This window comes from Lutra lutra, chromosome 6 (genome assembly GCF_902655055.1).
Source record: "Lutra lutra chromosome 6, mLutLut1.2, whole genome shotgun sequence".
In the NCBI taxonomy this organism is placed as follows: Eukaryota; Metazoa; Chordata; class Mammalia; order Carnivora; family Mustelidae; genus Lutra; species Lutra lutra.
Genome location: NC_062283.1, coordinates 64,178,030 through 64,196,247, shown reverse-complemented (window position 1 = coordinate 64,196,247; position 18,218 = coordinate 64,178,030). Strand labels below are relative to the sequence as shown.

The window sequence follows — 18,218 nt, the reverse complement described above, 5'->3', positions numbered from 1 at the left end:
TCTGAGCCTGTTTCTCCCTGTGCAGAAAGAGTCTTGGACTTGGGATCTGTACTGTCCCTTTCATATCTCATACTATTTTCCTATAAAGAGGTTCTTAGTACGGTGGTCAACTAGAAGATTCCACAAAAGCCATACCACTCCTCTCCTCCAATCTCTTCAGAAAAGCAAGGGAGTGGGGGGAGTTAAGTATGGCTCTAAAAGTCTCCAAATGCAAAATCTGGGGAAATTTCGGTGTCTACTGAAGCTAAAGCATGTATACCCATGAGCCAGCAATCCCATAGGTAGGCATTGCCCCAACAGAAATGTATACTGTGTTCACCAAAGGACATATACAATAATGTTCACAGCGGCAGTCTTCACAATAGCCCCAAACTGGAAACAACCAAGTCCACTATCAATAGAATGAATAAATCAGCTGGTATAGGCATCTAACAGAATACTACAGAGAAAAGGAAAAGAACAAACTGTTGTTATATGCAACATGAATGATTCTCACAGACAATACTGGGCAAAAGAAACCAGACACAAAGGAGTACATATTCCATGCTTCCATTTATTAAGAGTTCAAAGAGAGGCAAAAGGAATCTATGCTATCAGAAGATAAGATAATAGTTACTTCAAAAAAGGATGAGGAGAAGGGAGTATGAGGGAAACTTCTGGGCTGATGGTGATCTGATTTTTTAAAATTTTTATTTATTTATTTAAATAAATTTATTTATTTAAATAAATTTATTTATTTATTTATTTAAGAGAGAGAGCACATACACACAGAGGGAAAGGAGAAGCAGAACTCCACTCCAACATGGAACTGGATCCTAGGACCCAGAAATCATGACTCAAGCTGAAGGCAGACGCTTAGCACTTAACCAACTAAGCCACCGATCTGATTCTTGATTAGGTTATACAAGTGTGTTCCGTTTGTGAAAGTTCACTGAGATGTGCACCTATGCTAAATGCATTTGGTGAATATACATTTAAGCCTCAAATTGAGATTTTTCTTCCACTCAATCCTCAATTTCACCAGCACACACTCTTGTTCGAATGCCTCAAACCCCATAATAGCAGGAAGTCAAGGACTAATGTCGTACTGGACCCTCCTGCCCTGTGCTCAGCATTGTGGGGCATCCACAAATGCCGTCGGGGTTTTTGGTCCATTCTGGAAGTAGATGAACATAAATGAAACAATTGAGGAAATATCTAGTGGTATAGATTGAATAGTTTATGATCCTGTGAGCAAACAGCCTGGATTTGAATTCCCAGTCTACCACTTACCAACTGTGTGACCTTGGACAAGTGACTTTATCTCTCTGAGTACCATCTGAAACATGGAGAAGACCATACATCTACTTACTCACAAGGCTGTTACAAGGATTACATCAGATAATTTGTGCAACAGCAGGAGGTAGGTGCTCTGTAAATGTTGGACTCTGTTCTCACCTGGCATGGTGGCAGCTCTGGCTCAGGCTCACTCAGATTTCAGAGGAGAGGGGATGAGTATAAGCTGGGAAGGAAACTGGCCAAGGAAGAGACAACTTGAGCTGAGAAGACATTGATGAAAAGGGGGCTTTAGAAAGATCATCTGGAGCAGTGGTTCTCAACCAGGAACAATTTTGCCTTCCAAGGACCATTTAGCATTGTCTGAGGACATTTTTGGTTATCATAACTCCACGTGCACTTTCATGACTACAAGCACCTACTAGCTAGAGGTCAGGGATGCTGCTAAACGTCCTACAAAGCACAGGGCAGCCCCCACAGCAAAGAACTGTCTGGTACAAAAAGTCAGTGGTGCCAAGGTTGAGAATTCTTGATCTAGAGGATAAAAAGGATTTGGTGGCAAAGGAAAGTCATCCTAGGACAGAGAAGGTTGTGTTCTGGAAGACCTGATGTGAACTTAAGGGAGGTGGCATTGGGGAGTGCCCAGAGGTGTCCCTGTTCTGGTCTTCATCCCTCAGGCTACAAATTCCTCATTCATCTCCCTGATTTCAGAACTTGTGGGGGGTCTAGAAGGTTCTTCATAGACCTGGTTTGTTTACTGCTCTCAGGAGAGATTTTGATAAAGCAAAGCAGATTCCTCAGAGATTTACAAGGCCACAAGCATCACATCTGCACTGGAACCACAACTGGAGAAAATCTCTAAGGTCTAAGAGACTAATGGGGAGGGGCTTACCCACTGCTGTGCAATGCACCTGGGAAGACTGGGACTCAACCCCAGGCTTCATTCATTGATGTAGAGCAAGTTGGGGAGGAAGGGATTGCAGATATTGATTAAATAACCTTGAAGGGGAAAACATGAAATTTTTTAAAGGTCAGAAGGATAGTTGGCACTGAACTTTGGAAGTGGCCAAGAGAACTATGTGATTCTCTAGGGGCAAGTATAATTCCAAGCCCTAGAACCATGATTCATAGTCATAGGGCTCTAAAAAAGAGGGAAATGACATTGATTAATAAAAAATTTCTTGCCTGAAGCAATTTATCTATTTCGGGCACAGTTCTAAACACTAGGGAACTAGGGACACAGCATGGAACAACAGACACAAAGCAAACCTTCATGGGGCATATATACAATGGGAGGAGAATGATAAAAGATGTATAGTGTAATGCCAGGCACTTAGTTGAGTGCCTGCTGTAGATTGGGTGTTATTTATAAATATTCTCAATATTGCAAGAAACTTTAAGATAGAAATTCCTTCCCCCAATTTAAGATAGAAAAACAGGCTCAAAGAAGGTCAAAAACTTCCCCAAAGTAGAATGACTAATAAGTGGAAGATTCAAGATTTGAACTCCAGTGGCCAATTCATGATAAAAACACTTAGTAAACTTATAAGGAACATCCTGAAAAAGACTATTTACAAATAAAACAAAACCCTACAGCAATCCTTATGTTTAATGATGAAATAGTAAGTTTCACCCTTTAGATCAGGACAAGATAATGGCTGTCCACTTCAACATTTCAACTCGACATTGCATTAGACGTCCTAGCCAGGACAATGAGACAAGAAAAAGAAATAAAAGGCTTAAAGTTTGGGAAGGGGAAAGTCAAAATATTATTAATCACGGATGACATGAAGTTGTACATAGTAAACCCAAAAGAATCTACAAACTACTAGAATAGGTATGTCTAACCAAGTCTTTAAATCCAAGTGTAAAACTCAGTTGAATTATATTTCTTTATACCAGCAACAAAAAATAGAAAATAAGATTATGAAAAGCAATGCAGTAGTAGATGGATAACAACTAAAAGGTCTATGGTTTCTTTGCAAAGTGATAAAATGTTCTAAAATTGATTGTGATGATAATCACACATTTCTGTGAATATATTAACAACCCTTGAAATGTACACTTTTAATGGGTGAATTGTATAGTATGTGAATTATATCTTAATAAAGCCATTCTTATAGAAAAAAAGATGAAGGTTGGTGTTGCACAGGCTCTCCTTCCCACACTACCCATCACCAGCACTTAGAAAAATTCCTTATAAAAAGTATAATTTACAGCAGCAGTGAAACTTATCCAATGCCCAGAAACAAATGTAATGAAAAATGGGCAAGACCTCTACACTGAAACTACAAGCCATTAATGAGAGAATTTAAGCACCTAAATAAATGGAGTGATATACCATGTTCAGGAATAGGAAGACTCATATTTTAATGATACCAGTTCTCACCAAACTGATATATAGATTCAATATAATTCCAGCCAACATTCCACCAGGGTTTATGGATTTATGGAAATTGAACTCAGGGAGTTCTGACTCCATGACCCACTGGAACTGGACACTACAGAAAAAAATCAGAGGGTCACAGTATCCCTGATATACCAGGTAACAGGCAGCCATACCTGAGAAAAATATTAACACCCTCAATTATAAGATCAGGACCCTGGAAAACCCAAGTGGGAGTAGAATGAGAAGATAAAATATATTCTCAGTTCAGACAGTTACTGTGGTTTCAGTAGATATGAAAGAAAGACCACAATTTACTAAATACGTTTTTATTTAAGCAAGAATGGTTGAGAGGACTGGGGTTTGTCATGCCCCACAAGTAATATCATTGGAGAGATGGCTCCTTGGCTGGGGAGACGGTTCCCTCCCAATGGGATATAGAATGCAGTAATTTATCTGGCAAGGACTGGGGGAGTGGGTCAAGAAGTCCCTGGGGCCACACGCCCATGGGTACCAGCTTGCGTAGTGGTATGGCATTGCAGGAAGTTCTTGACCCGTCCCAAGATAGGAGCTGCGACTTGGCCTTGGCCTTGGGCTTTGGAGAACTCTGGGAGAGTTGATCCCTGAAGATAATCACTGGAGGAGACAGCTGTTTCTTCCCTGCTGACAAGCTAGGGAGCACCTGAGAGGCTGGGCGGGAAACTGGAGGGGGCCGGGGGTGCAACACTGCTTTGGTCCTTAGACTACATCCACAGAGGCAGGGCTCAGGGACAGGTCGCACAGAGAAGCAGAACTTATTCCCCAGTGAGTGAGGGGGCAGAGCCCTTAGGCTTCTCTTTGCCTCCCATCTTGATCCCTTGGGGTACCTGGCTTTCCTAAAAGGGGGGAAATTCAAATCAGTTGAAAGAGAAATAAAGAAAATTCAAAGACAGAGCCCCACCCCACCCCCATCCAAATACAATACTCACTCTGCCTCTTTCCGAAGGAAGTTGTCTTCCTCTAGGAGTAAGGACTTAGAGATGGATTCTACAACGGGGCATCTCTTCATTTTCTCTAAAAAGAGGAGAAATGGAGAAATTGAAAGCTGGGGCAGGACGGAGCTGGTAACTAGAAATATTAGTGAGTCAGAGGAGTTTTCAGGGAAGGGAGAAGAGGGTGAAGGATAAGGAGAAGAAGTCTGATTCTTCAGGCTGGAGGATTAGAACCTCCTACACACCCTCTCTTCCAACACACACCTCTAAGCAGGAGAATCAGTCAGACTCACTCTTTTATACAGTCTGAGCTAGAAACTGAAATGTGGGAGGAGATGAGAGGAAAGATGTAATTGGAGAGAAGGGGGAATTTTCTTTTCCACCTCTTGCAGTGTCTCTGAATCCATGGAAGTCAAGGGGACTGAAGGCCCTTTTCCCTACTATGATGTCACCGATGGGTTGCAGCTACTCAGTTCCAAAGGCCCCCATGTTGAGTCACTGAGCTGTGGACCCTAGGTTCTTCTTGGAGCCTAGAAGGTCCTGCCTCTTCCTCTGGTAGTACATTAATAGCATCAGTTCCAGAAACATGTCAGGTTTTTCTTCACTATCATTACCATGTGCCCAGCACTGTGGGACCTGACATGGAGAATATGGCACTCTTCTGATCTCATGGAGCTTGCAGTCTAGTTGGGGAGAAGCACACACAAGACACTGTGTGAATATCACTGGTGTGTACCCCTCCATATGCTGGATTGAGTGTGGGTTTTTCTTTTTTAAGATTTTATTTATTTGATTGAGAGTACAAGCAGGGGGAGTGACAAGCAGAAGAAGAAGGAGAAGTAGACTCACCGCTGAGCAGGGAGCCCAACGAGAGAATCTATCATGACCTTCCCAAACCAAAGGCAGATGCTTAGCCGACTGAGCCACCCAGGTGCCCTGGAGAGGCAAGTGGAGTGTGTTGACACCAGGAGCTAATAAGGTTGATCTCCACAGGCTGGGATGTCTGGAAAGCTTTCTGCTGGGGGAGGAAGGATGGAGTTGGGTTTAAGAATGGATGAGGTCTGGGTGGAGAAACCAGGAAAGAGTAGCTAGAACAAAAGCAGAGCAGGATCAGGAGCCAAGACTCCAATTTGGCCAGGGGAAGGGGGAACCTTTGGGGAACCAGGCAAAAAGAGGGCTGGAAAAGCAGTATGGAACCCTAGTGGGAGGATCTCAGTTTCCAAGGTAAGGATTTAGGGTTTACGAGGGTAATGGGAAGTCCTGGAAATGAACTAGAGAATTCTACCAGCCAGCGTCCCCACAGGAAACAGATGGCACAGTCTAGTTTGAAGAATTGAAAGAAAGTGTGATGGCGTATTAAGTTTCCTAGGGCTTCTGTAACAAATAACCACAAAATGGGTGGCTAAAACAGCAGATATTTACTTCTTTCCCAGTTCTGGAAACCAGAAGTCTGAAATCAAGTTATCGACAAGGTTAGTTCCTTCTGGAGGCTCTGAAAGAAAACTGTCCCATGCCTCCCTCCTAGCTTCTGGTGATTGCTTGCAATCCTTGGTATTCCCCTGGCATGTAGCTGAATCATTCCAGTCTCCACCTGCATCACCATGTGGCCTTCTTCCTTGTGTGTCCTCACATGGCCTTCTTATAAGGACACCAGCCAGTGGAGTTAGGGCCACCCCAAATTAGTATGACCTCATCTTGACTAATTACATCTGCAAAAACTCTCCTTTCAAGCAAGGTCATGTTCTGAAATTCTGGGTGAACAAGAATTTGTGGGGAAGACACAGCACAAAGGGACTATTATTTACAAAGGTATATATGGACAGATGGGGGAAACCCCAAGGGATAGTGCAGTGTCTGGGGCTATACAAGCAGAGAGATGTAACCACTACTAAAAGGCAAGGGAAAGGAACAATTAGAAGAACCAGGAGAAGGGTGAGATAGAGAAGGACACCTTGAGAGGAGCTATGACCTTTGGTGAAACCCAAAGCAACCCTGTGGGGAGGGAACCAGGGCAATAGGTAATCTTCCCTCACTCTGTTCTCTCCCTTGGACCTCTAGTCAGGCTTCCATTCCAACATGAAGCCAGAGGGCATGAAAGCCATGATGTAGCCAGTATAGATCATCCACCGAAGGTAGACAAAAAGGGATTCTGGAGAGGCAAGTGGAAGATAGCCAGTATGTGACATAATGCCAGCAAGGGGTTGACAGCAAGATACAATGAGAAGAGTCAGATGAAGACCCAGGAAACAGTAAGGCTCTGGACAGGGACTGTGGGGTGACAGTGTCTCTTCAGCCCTCACATCCAGTCTTCTTTAGACATAAGTTGAGCTTGAGGTACCCATTTGTGTCAGGACAGGGAGTCTCAGGGGTAAGGACCCCAGCCCCTGGGAAAGGAAACATGATGGGATGACTGAAAATATCTGAGTCCACATGCTGGCTTGGAACCAAATTTAATCATAGTCACATTTGCTGGCAGACTCACTGTTTTGAACTCACTATTTCATACTCACTGTTTTTGAAACACCTTAAGGTGGGGACTTCTGCTCAACTTTGCCCTCAGCCTCATCCATTTCCCATTGTCCCACTCAGGACACACTTAACTCATGTCCATTATCTGACCAGCCCCCTGGAGGCATTTGAGTGTTCAACCTCTACTTGAAGACATAGAGTGCAGAGAGGAAACAGACTAGTCTTTAAGATGAAGTTCCCCATCACTGAACATCCCTTCACCTCACCAGGCAGAATTCTTTAGGAGATGCAGGAGGGGGTTGGGCCCCTGAACATCAGGAAAGATCAGACAAAGATATGGGCCAGGTGAAAGGCTGGTGAAAAGCCTTCTTTAAACGGAAATATTTTCTGGGAAGCCCTCAACTTTGGTTTCTGACACTTCTTTTCTGTCAGGGGACTACACAAATTCTCTAATACCTCTGAGCCTCAATTTTCCTTTCTGTAAATAATGATGGCCCATCTCATAGGGTTGCTGTAAGGGTGAGATGAGATCATTCTCATTGCCAAATGCCATGAAGGACAATGGAAGTTATTGTCTACTTGCCATCTGCACTTCCTCATCTTCCATTCTCTCATTTTAAATCAATCATTCCACCAAAACGAGGCCAGTCAAGGTCACCAGTGATCTCCACATGGACAAGTCCAATGACCAGTTCTCAGTCCTCATTGTTGCCACCTTATCTGGAACACCTCAGGCTTTCTATCTTCTTGAAATATTCCCTTCTCATTGGCTCTGGGACATCTCACTCTCCTGGTCTTCCTCCTACCTCCTTGTCCATGCCTTTTCAGTCTCTCTTGCAGGATCATCTTTCTCTTCCTGACCTCTTTCAGAGTCAGTTTCCCAGGGCTCCTTCATTGGGACACCCCTGCCCACTATCTACACTCACACCCTTGATGACTGTAGTAATTTACTAGAATGGCTATGACAAAGGACCACAAATTGGGTGGCTTCAAACAACAGAAATGTATTTTCTATCAGTTCAGAGATCGGAAGCCTGAAATCAATGCACATGCTCACTCCAAAGCCTTGAAGAATCATTTCTTGCTTCTCCTAGCCTCTGGTGATTGCCTGCAGTCCTAGGTTTGAGCAGCGTAACTCCTCTCTCTGCCTCCATGTTCACGTGGTCATATTCCTCTTTGGGTTCTGTATCCAAATCTTCCTCTTCTTAAAAGGATACCAGTCCTTGGATTAGGGCCCAACCCAATACAAAATGATCTCATCTTGAATTGATTAAACCTGCAAAGACCCTCTTTCCAAATAAGATCACAACCACAGCTCATAATGGACATAAATTTTGAAGAGATGTTATTCAACCCAGTACAATAGTCTCATGTGGTCTCATGATTTTGAATATGATCTACACATTATTGACTCCCTAGTGCATATCTCCAGCCCACATCCGGTTTCTATTTTCCTGCTTCATATTTCCTGCCATCTCCATACTTCTACTCTCATGCCTAACCATCACTTCAGACCTACTGTGTTCTGAATGAAATCTTGCTCCACACCCTTGGTCTTCCTCTTTCTCTGTATATGGCATAATTTGGCAACCAGTTACTCAAGCCAAAAACTCTGGAAGTATCCTTGGTTCTTTTATTTCTCTATACCCTAAATGCGATTCATCAGCAAATTATGTTGGCTCTAATTTCAAACTGTATCCAAAGTTCAATCACTTCTCACGACCTGCACCCCTACCATCCTAGTCCAAGCTATGATCCATTGTCACCAACCACAGAAGCCTCTGACCTCATCTTCTACCTCCTTCCTCATTGCACTGTCTACCACCAACTGACAATCTGAATTTATACTCACAAGGATCTGGACTGCTTCTGCTGCCATGTTGAAGGAACTCACTAAGAGTCATGTCACTCAGCCCTAACCTTAGTAGAATTCTAAACAAAATTTTAACCTCTCTCAGGGGTCACTTCTGCTTTTGATGCCACTTGTGGTTTTGAAATTGCTTTATTCATTCATTATCAGTTTGCATTTATTGAGTATATCCTATGTGCCAGATACTCCCTAGGCTCAAGGAAAATAAAGATAAGTAAGAAATAGTCTCTATTCTACATGTGTTCTTAATCTAGTAGAAAAAGGGACATATGATCTACCCATAAGGGACTACCTTCTTGAACCCTAGAGAAAGAGACACCTAAACCAGCTCCTTAGGATATCAGAGAAGATGGCTCCAGCCCCACACAGGAAGGTACCACCAGGTTTCCTCTTCTTTCCTCTTGCCATCCCATAGGCAACCAGAGCTTCTTTCAATCCAAACAGACCTCTGTTGAAATTATGTTGCTTTCCATATCCTACCCAGTGGTGAGGATTACCTCATATTTCTTGAAACGTGTCCATTCAAAAAATATTTTTTATTTTATTTTTATTTATTTATTTATTTATTTATTTTTATATATTTTATTTTTATTTATTTATTATTATATTTATTCAGCAAATAGGCAAAACTCCTGCCTTTATAAAACTTGGGTTCTATTGGGAAAGATAATTAATAAATAAGCAAATATAATTTTAGTGTGGCCAATGATATGAAAAAAAATAAAGCCAGGTAAGGGAATAGAGAAAGACGAGAGGTACTGTTTGATTTTTTTAAGATTCTATTTATTTATTTGAGAGAAGAGAGAGCGTGTGTGTGAGCATGAGTGGGGAGAGGGCAAAAGGAGAAGGGGAGGGAGGGAGAAGCAGACTCCCTGCTGAGCAGGGAGCCTGCCCACTTGAGGGCTCAATCCCATGATCCCAAGATCATGACCCTCACCAAAGGCAGATAATTGACTAAGCCACCCAGATGCCCCAAGAGACACTGTTTTAGATGGAGCTGTCTAAGAAGCCCCTCTGAGAAGGTGACATTTCAGTAGACATCTGCATCAAGTAAAATGGTGCAGTTTCCTGGGAGAATGATTTCCAGATAGAACAGGAAGGAATAGCAAGGAAGCCAGTGGGGGTGTAGAGTAGGTGATGGGTGTGGTGAGGTCAGAGGATAAGCAAAACTCACACCACAGGAGGCTTTGAAAGTGTGGGTGAGGACTTGCACAGTATTTTAAGTGTGAAGAGATTTGAACAAGGGTGGCCTGCCCAGCCTATCTTTTAAAGATGGCTCTTTGGACTATAGGAGGTAAAGATGGAAACTGAGAGACCAGTTATTAGGCTGCATGGTGGTCCATTTGGGTGCTTACAGTGGCTGGACACAACACTAGGGTGCTTGGACTTCATCCTGAAGGTTTGGGGACCACTGAATTCTTTTTGAGCAATAGTTTGGCATGACTGGGTTTCTGTTTCAAAACAATCATTTAGACAGTTAGGGAAGATGGATTAAGAGATCAACAGTGGACAGGGCAGGCTACATAACTTGCAAGACCCAGCGCAAAATGAAAACACAGGGACATTTGTCAAAAACAAGTACAAATTTCAAGTAGACAACAGTAGAGCGTTAAACCAAGTGCTGGACCCTCTTAAGCATGGGGCCTGCGGGCACTCATCCACAAAGCCCACTGTGACACTGGAGGCATGAAAGGTTTCCAGACTTCATTCCTTCACCTCTTGAATGCCACCCAAAATAGAAAATAAAGCAAGAAACAGAAACACAGCTCTATCTTCAATAGAATAAATAGATACTTAAATCCTTGACACCAATAAGAAAGGGAGCAGATGGCAAAATGCCATATGACTCAGCAAAGAGAAGGGAAGTCAAACCCTATATCTGCAGGAGGTATCATGGGGAGGAAAACCTAATCGCCTCAGAAAATTTAGGAATGATTAAAAAATAGGAAACACCAGCTACTGAAGAAAACCAAAGTGAAGCAGAGGGCTAGACACAGGGATTATTTGAAACCCTGTGTAAGAGTAATGAGACCATTACTAGAGACCCACCTATGGCTTACAATCAGCCAATCACACCTCCCCAAACCTGCTGGGGACCTGACATTTGTTCTGGAGTTATGGTATGATAAGTGAACCAGGGAGATTCCAAAAGGGGAATCAAAAGACCCAAGAAAATCAAACCAGAGACTATATGGTAAAAAGCTTCCCAGGCCCTTCCCCTCTCAGTTCCAGATGCCAGCAGCTTGGCTCCCACACAGGAGATGGAAGAAGCCTTCTCCAGAGAAACCAAATGGCCCCAGAGAAAAGGCTGGCAAACTCTGGCATTTGGAACTCCCAATAAAACAGCCAGTTGGCCATCTGATCGAGACACACCAGTCCAAAAGTTCATCTATGCATTTCCAATCAGAAACATCCAAAAATAATCAAATATTTAAGAAAAAACTCAAACACCACAGGAAAAAATTAAGGGAAAAAAGCTCATAGAGAAAAGAAGAATTGTAAGAAACAGAACAATTCAAATACATTTTAATTCATAGCCTTAGATAACAGAAGATATTGTATCTATGACACAAAAACAGGACACAATATTTAAAAAAAAATAAAAAGGAACAGAGAATAAATTAGAAATAGTAGTCAAAATGTAAAAGTCAGTAGTAAGGTTGATGATAAAGTCAATGAAATGTCCTAGAAAGCAGAAAAAAAAAAGTGAGGGATAATAAGAGAGAATAGATAAGAAAATTAAAGGATTAGCCCAGAGGATGAAAACTGACTATTAGAATATAATGAAAGGACTGAAAACGGGAAATTGTAGCAGGTTGTATTTCCCAAAGATGGCTGCAACACCTCATATCCCACACACTTTTCTCAAACCTTGCCATGACCCCATCAAGAGATGTTATCTGACTCCCTTGGCCTTGAACTTTGAAAGGTCTTCGTGACTGTATTCACTAACACAATATGTGATTTCTAAAGCTACGTCATCAAAGGCAATGTTCCCTCTGCTTTGCTCTCTGGAGTAATTGCCCTGGGGCCCTGAGGTGGCATGTCAGCAGTCTGATTGCCCAAAGGCCACCATGCTGTGAGGCAGCCCAAGCTAGGCTATGTGGAAGGATCGCACTGGCTACCCTGAGAAGACAGGAGGGAGGGGGGAGGGTCATAGCCCCCAACGTGCTCCAGTCCTCAGCTACCTCCAGCTACCTACGTCCTCAAGCTATCATCTGACTACAACCTCATGAGAGAGAACCACCTACCTGAGCTTTCCCCAGGTCCATAAGAGGTTATAAAATGATTGCTATGCTTTTAGGTCATTAAGTTTTGGGGATTATTTGTTAAATAAAAATAAGAACATTGCCTAAGAGATAACAATTTTTCAGATTGAAAGATACAAGTTGACAGACTTTATAAAGCCCACTGAGGGCCTGGCATAATTAATGGAGCCACCAGAGGGCACAGCATGTGAAATTTCAGAACAAAAGGATTCAGTTAAACAACAACAACAACTTGTTTTTAATGGTGGGACTCAGGATTACATAAAGCAGAGCAATGACACAGAACAAATATCAGTATGGCTCTGAACTTCCTACGGGTAACAAAAACACTACAAATCAACAGATCAATGTCTTTGCATGAAGTAGGTTATGCTCTGCTAACAAAAAATCCCAAATTAAAAGAACAGAAGTTTATTTTTTACTCACATAATAGTCCTGGATGAATGCTCAGGTAATTGGCAGGCTCTCTTCCCTGGGACCCAGACCCCTTCCACATTGTGGCTCAGCCATACCCCAGGCTTCCTCTGAATCGTTTTTGTGCCCTAGACCCTTTTGGCTATCTGGTGACACTTGTTGACCCCTTCTTAGACTATTTTCAAATCCACAAAACAAAACTCATACTAGTAAAAAGCTAATTATGTGGATGTATAGCTAACAAAATGTAAAGAGATAACCTGATGTAGTAATTAATATACATGTTTCTGTATTCATTCAATAGCTAACAAGACAACATCTTTATTTATTTATTTATTTATTCATTTATTAAAGGACAACACATTTAAAGCACAGGTGAGTTAAAGTTACATTTATCCTTTAAAGACATATCAGTGTGAAGACTGACTGTAATTGTGGCCTGCATACCTTCAATATCAAGGAGAGCTAAGAATTCTTATTTCAGGGGCACCTGGTGACTCAGTCAGTTAAGCATCCAACTCTAGATCTCATCTCAGGTCTTGATATCAGAGTCATGAGTTCAAGCCCCTGCACTGGACTCCACACTGGGCATGGAGCCTACTTAAAAAACAAACAAAACATTGTTATTTTAATCACCCCATATTGCCAACCTTGGACAATGAAAACCACTCACTTACCTCTACATGTTAACTAACCAACAACTACAGGCAGGAATTACTGGAAAGCATAGACATCTGGCTCACCGATATGAGACCATGTGACTTCACCATTTGGTGGCTGAATGCCTCCCCTGCTCAGTGTCCGCCAGTTGTGTTGCATGACTGTCTGTCAACAGGAAGACTACAATTATGTGCAATCTAGTGGCAGGTCTAATAACTGCTGTTATTCCTGAGAACTGATGAATGTAATGATATTTTGAGATATCTGCAACAACTGTAATGTGATATGAAAATATCTGTGATTTCTACTAGTGACAAAGTCACAGGTATCACGGATACTTCTGTGTTTTGTAAGCTCATTCCTAACAGAAAGAAATGCTAAATCTCCATTCAAGGTTAGGGAAAATAAAGATTTACTTTTCCCATTCAAGTTGATAGAATCTCCTGAACTTCAAGTCCATGGACCCCAGGTTTGAACACTTTCTCTAGAGCCTTCATTCATATCTGCAGCCAGCCAATTAAAAAGGAAAGTACACAGAAGACAATACAGGGAACGTCTTTATGTGCCAGGCCAGAAACTAGCACACACAATGTCCATTCACATTACACTGGAGAAAATTTAGTGGTCGCACCTTTCAACAAGGAAGACTAGAAAATACAATCTTCTTTCTGTGCTTATAAAGAAGAGAGAACAGATTTGGGTACCCAGCTGGCAGTCTCTTCCACAGGCAGCAGCCATGTGACCTTCGTGCCACTCATGGAACACACTCGGTCACCTTCCAAAGGAGTTAAAGCAAAGCCCTATCCAGCTTCTGTACTCTGCTACATTCACATGCTCTAGGTGATATGCAGTCATTTCTGTCAAATCTGATGGAATTTCTCTTGGTCCAAAGACTTAGGCAGGAATTGGGTTACATCCTCCAACCCTGCACACATCCAATATATATAGGGTGATTGTAATGAAGATTAGGAAGATTAGGAAACATGGGCTTTTCCTGGTCCATAACAATGATGGAACCTGCTGGGGTCCCCAGACTTGGCAAAGGAGGTCACTTCATGGGAGCCTGGATCTTCTTTCTGGAAGGAACAGCCCATTATATTCCATACCCCCTGCTCTACCCTCTGGGAAATTCTCCCCCATTCATTATCTCCTGTGGCCTCACCTGAAGTGGTTGATGGGGGTGCCAGTCTTTCACAGCCCGCTCATTGCTCATGGACGCTTGGGGATCCAACCATTGTTTTAAAAGGTTTCTTAAGGCCGTATTGGTGGTTTCCTTTGGAATTTAATTTCTTCCTTCAAATAGATTTTTGATCTATTTATTGCCAATTGGTTACATGTGCTAGTAACCACATTCAAAGTGTCCTAGCCATGATTCTTAAAACTGTTAGGTTTTTACTTCTTTGGCCCTATGCCAATCTCTGTCAAATTAATATCAGCTACTGTAAAGTCATCTGTAGCAAGAGGCTTATTAAAGAGGCAGTGTCCTTAACCTAATCTTGCCACAGGAATAGCTAACCTCTGTTTAACTGAGACGACTTCACAGCCTTGTGACTTTATTTGGTCTAATCATCTCCTCTGTGTGGTCCAGACACTGTTTCTTCAACCCTTAATCCCTGCTTGCAAACAGACTAGTGCTTTCCTGATGACAACCTGTTAAGTGAGGTACTAACCAACGACAAACTCTGAGTGCCTTTTTCCCATCTCTTCCATCCTAGGTACAGTCTCAGTAGAATAGTAAATTATCTCAGGTATCAGTTTTACCAAACACTTTCACACCAGCATAACAAGTATCTCTAACTCCCCCTCCTGCCACATCTTTTTTTTTTACATTGATTTATTTCATTTGAGAGAGAGAGAGTGTGTGATGGGGAGGTGCAGAGGGAGAGAGAGTCTTAAGCAGACTGTATGCTAAGCACAGAGCTGGACACGGAGCTTGATCTCACCACCGTGAGATCGTGACCTGAGCTGAAATGAAGAGGCAGACACTTGACCAACTGCACTACCCCCTGCATCCTGTTATATCTGTTTCCTCACCACTTACCCCTAGCCAATGCTCCTTGTTTTAGTTCTACGATAACATCACTCCAAGCCCACAATCAATGTCTGTGCTAGTTTAGGGTAGGTCAGACTGCATAACAATTAAACCCCAAACTTTCACTGGTTTAACCAATAAGTGCTTGCTTTTAGCTCACACACCATTCCTGGCTGGGTTGTTCAGGGCAGGACAGTTCTCTATGTGATGATTCAGGAACAGACACTCTTTTCATCTCATGGCTCTGCAAAGCCATGTCCCCATCCATCTTTCTGGGAGGGAGAAAAGCATGGAAGAGCAGGCAGAGGAGAGTCTGAACGGACCAGGTCTGGAATTTTAATTTCCATTAAAGAGGACTTAAACTCATGACCAAGCTTCATTACCACGGAGGCTGAGAAATATAGTCTAACTCTGTGCCCAAGATTTTGGTGAACAGCTAGTGGTCTCTGCCATGGTTATTTTCAACCTAGGCTTGTATACCCAGCCCATTTATCAGTCACAAATATGGACGGTAAAAAGACATATTCAGACAAACAAAATCTCAAAAATACATCTTCCAAAGACCCTTTCTCAGAAAACTTCTAAAGGAGATGTTCTACCAAAAAGAGCAATTAAACAAAAAAAAGAAGATAACACGGGATCCAGAGAATGGGGATCAACCATTGTACAGATTTAGAAAGCCTTCAGTTCATATTAGAGCAGAAGTCTAGAGGGCTCTGGGAGAGCTCTCTCCAAGTAAAAAGGAAAGTGAAGCTGATAAATTGTATGATGGTGTGACAGGGTGGAAAATTGTAATAAGGTACATCGCGTAGACAGTTGTTGAGGAATGAGGAGAATTCAGTCAGGATTTCAAAGGAAACTAATTCCTAAAATGAAATGATTACTAAATTTAACAAAAACAAGTTTTATGATATAAAAGAGATTCAATCACAAAACACTATTTAGCTCAGCAGTGAGCAGTCTTGAGATAACCATAAAATTGAAAACAGTGATAATAGACTTAACCAAAAATTAAAATGTAATCAGAGCATTTGGAGAAGGGGGTGTGCATGAGATAAACTCCTCATAAGATATATATTAGTCAGGATGCTCGAAGTTATTCTACAGAAACAACCCCAGATCTAAATAAATGGCACAACATAATAAAAGTTCATGTCTTATTCACATTACACTCCTCAAGTGGGTCACCAGGGGTTCTGCTCCATGTGGTTATGTGGGGACTCAGTCAACTTATAGCTATACCATCGGGAACACAAGGTACCCCAGTTCTGTGGTAGAACAGATAGACCAGAGAAGCATGTGTGAGCCTTTCCTGTCTCAGAAGTGATACTCGTCACCTCCCCCAGACAATTTCATTGGCCACAAACAGTCACATATCCCTGTCTACCAGAAGGACACTCAGAAGTTCATGCTTCAGCGCTCTGAAGCTGAGGAGCCCTGGTCATGTTCACCAGGGGATGTTTATAAAACAATCTGAAATGAATGAATCAAGAGAGAGTATCATATGCGTATCATTTCAAAACATGGAAGTAAGTACCAGAACCTGTTGAAAAGCCAAAAGGAAAAGTGAAAACGTTTGAGAACATTGCCTCTGGTGAGCCTGGCAAGCAACCAGCATGGGGAGCAGAGCGGGGCGGAGCACAGAAGACCTCGGGGTTGTGTTGTAGGCTTTTTAGCATTGTTTGACTTTTTCAGCTGAGTGTACTGTTTTTATTAAATTGTATAACTTATTTTTTAAAGTTGCTTGAAAAATAGAGACTGGAGCCAGGGAGACTATCACAAACAAGCCCTCCGTAACCCCATCTGGAATCATAACTGCAGTCAATGTTGGACAAGCAGTCAGCAGTTCACAGAACCCCCACCCCTTCCCTGGTCTCTCCAAGGCTAAGGGCATAGCTTGGCGCACTCCTTCCCTGCGTTGCTTTCAGGAGACTTGAGTTTGCTAGGAGAAATCCAGTGCTGTCTTCTGGCCTCTGAGAGGCTACAGCTCTCTCTTACTAAGGTTTGTCTCACACTCCTAGATCCAAAGGTGGTTCTTGTGAAGGTAAATGCAAAATACTTACTCTGGCTTTTATCTATTGGTAAAACTCCATTGGTTCAAGGTTTTTCAACTTGGCCTGACAGTTTCTTTAACTTTCCTTTTGCAAACTTCAGTCAAGTTAGGATTCTGACTGACAAGTTTCTACTTCCCCCTTTGTCCTTCTTCCATGCTCTTCTCACCACCTCTGTCAATGTCCTGCCAACACCAGAGCATTCTGGGAGACCCACTATGCAGTCGTTGGGAGGTCTCCTCCTCCCTGGGCTCCATGTAATGGCCAGAGAAAGAATCAGTGAAGTACATTTGATCATGGCATTCTTAATAACTCTCATTTATCTAGCAAAATAATCTAGGCCCTTTCCAGTCTGAACCCTTCTTCTTTTCCACCCTCATCCTTCCCTGCCCCCTTGGCTCCCCATGTTCCAGACTCTTCCCTCTACTTGCTGTTTCCAGAACCTACCAGGAATCTAGGGCTTCCATCTTGGCTGCTGCTAAGCTCCCTTCCTGGAATGCTTTCCCCCTACTGGATGCATCTCCCTCAGATTAGGAAACCTTCCCAGATTCCTGGCAGCCGTGGAGGGAAGAGAAAGCTGTCTGTTAGGTTAGCACAGGCGGTATGAGTTCATACTCACTTAGGGACTCCAGAATGGGAAAATCACTCAGTTCTCAGAGACCTGCTTTCTCAGCTGAGACATGAAGGTAGCTCTAGGTTATCTTTCACATCTCCTTTGGGTCTAATTCTAGCCACCTCCCTTCCCCCGCCATGAAAATTACCCTGAATTGTAATTTAGTGTTTAAGAGCACCAATTCTGGAGCAAGAGCCAAACAGCTTAG

At 42.5% G+C, this 18,218-nt stretch overlaps 1 long non-coding RNA gene across 1 annotated transcript; it reads right to left on the bottom strand.

The window, feature by feature from the left end:
- Positions 1 to 4,022: 4,022 nt before the first annotated feature.
- LOC125101516 (uncharacterized) lies at positions 4,023 to 5,043 on the bottom strand. The gene is made up of 3 exons (XR_007127890.1): positions 4,926 to 5,043; positions 4,630 to 4,714; positions 4,023 to 4,536 (listed from the first exon to the last, which is right to left on the bottom strand). It is a non-coding gene; the product is annotated as an uncharacterized LOC125101516 (long non-coding RNA).
- Between the last annotated feature and the right edge of the window lie 13,175 nt (positions 5,044 to 18,218).